Here is a 2,141-nt window from a genome sequence, read left to right on the forward strand (position 1 = left end):
CTGATGGCCTTTCTCGAGTCCTGCAAGCAATAGGTGGATGTCCACAAATTGCATTTGTCTGAACAACGAAGATATAAGATTTATTGTTATCACAGAAATATGCACGTATTTCCGGAGAGCAAATCGTCCATGTGGGCAGCTGCTTGGTTACTTGTTACTTGCCCTTTAAACAAACTTCTAGGAAGTTCTTGTACGTAAATTGAAGGGTGTTTAGTGTTTGAGAACATGGCTGTTTGTGGTGGAACCCTGTATGACCACATTGTGATTTTATTTTTTTGTTTTTTTTGATTTTATTTTTAAATGTATTTATAAGTTATCTACCTCATTTGTCCATATAGCTTTAGTGCCTATTTCGTACTATGACCACTGTGTTTGACTTGATATTTCGGGACAGGTTCCATGCACTGAAACCAAACCTTGTATTAGTAGAATCACCCAAGAGATATTAAGACCTTAATCAATATTTCCTGGGTTTGCTCTACAACTGTAAAATAGGTAGAAATATATATGTGTATATATATATATATTTTTTGTTTTTGTTTTAGTTCAAATCGCAATGAGTCTTTTTGAAATTCTGAGAACATCTTTTTAAGGGGGAGTAAGGGTGGGACGTGGGGTACCTTTTCAGAGTCGCTGTCTTGGAAAGCCAGTAGTAAAACAAAAATTACCAAAAATGCTGATCTTTTTCCACCTCATTCTTGCTTTATGATCAAATTGCCAAGTTGTGCCTTTCCTGCTGAATTTTTTTTTTTTTTTTTTTTTTTTTTTTTTTTTTTTTTTTTTTAAATAATCCATAAACTCTAGAAGGCAGGTTTACATTGTAAAGATCAATAGTCTGGAGATTTCCGTGGTGGCATTGAGGATGTTTCATTTTTTTCCAAGGGTTCAACACCTACTGAATGTATTATTGACGTTTCTCCCTTGACGTTTGAGAATAAATTTGAACATTTTTCAACCTTCGTTTTCTTTTACATTTGCTCTGGTCAGTAATTACGCCTATACCAGGTGTTGCATAACTGTGGTCTAAAATTTGAAACTGAAATTGTTTCTTTAGTGAGCGCACCTGGCACATTTGAATTCTTGCAACACTATAGCTAGTGAATTCCGGAAAGGAATACTTTTGATGTTTGGTATTGTACTAACTAATGCTTTTTTTGTTCATTCCGTGAACATACTGGCAATCTTACGTTGTGTCCACAACTGAATTACCTTTGTTTTCTAATGTTACTCCCCATTTGTATCCATAACCTGGCGGCGGGGGGGGCATAGGGGGGAGGTAAGCCTTACCTTACAGCCATTGACCCTGCCTCAATGGGAAGTGTTGTCTGAATTGCCAGTTCACACACTGAGCAAGTGCTATTCCTAAACCCAAACCCCCCCCCCCCCCCCCCCCCACCCTCTCCTTCAAAAAATTATGTTCCAGCCTTTTCCCTGTCCAGAGATATTTGTCCCTGTTTGACCTTCAGGGCTGTATTGTGCCTATTAAAGCCAGACCAAGACTCATTTGCATGTGGATGGTTTCTGTCTTGGGTGGAATGGTGGGCAAAAAGAGGGCTGGAAGGAGTCCCAGGTGACTTCCAGTGAGTCCAATTAATGCATCAGTTCCACCTATTATATTTATATCTCCGTATGATATGATCAAAGGGAGGCAGAATTAGGGAGCTTGTGACTGATTCCCCTCTAGCGTTCTTTACCCAAATTCTCTGTCTCCAACTAATCAATATTGTCTGCGAACTAATAGGTACATTGTGGGGGCAGGTAGGTGGTGGTGCATATTTTTTTTTTTTTTTTAATATATCCCTTACTTGCTCTATCAGTGATGCACTGTACCTCATACTGGTTACCTTTCTATTGTGGTTCCTTTACCCTCCCTATTAGACAAAATGCAGTGCTAACCTCCCCTAAGCTACACCCTTAAAAATATCAAACGGAGCTATTCTACCAGCTCTCTCACACAGGGCCTAATTCACAAAATGTACTTCTGCCTTGGATTGATCAGCAAGGGCCGGGTCTCAATTCCCCACTTCCTCCACCCCATATTGGTCATTCTTCAGGGTGGGTCACCAGCAGATGTTCAGAGCACATTCTGGCTGTGTCCAAACACCCTCACAAGCTCCCTGAACACTCTGCCTCGGTTTTTA

This window comes from Pleurodeles waltl, chromosome 7, assembly GCF_031143425.1.
Source record: "Pleurodeles waltl isolate 20211129_DDA chromosome 7, aPleWal1.hap1.20221129, whole genome shotgun sequence".
Taxonomy (NCBI): Eukaryota; Metazoa; Chordata; class Amphibia; order Caudata; family Salamandridae; genus Pleurodeles; species Pleurodeles waltl.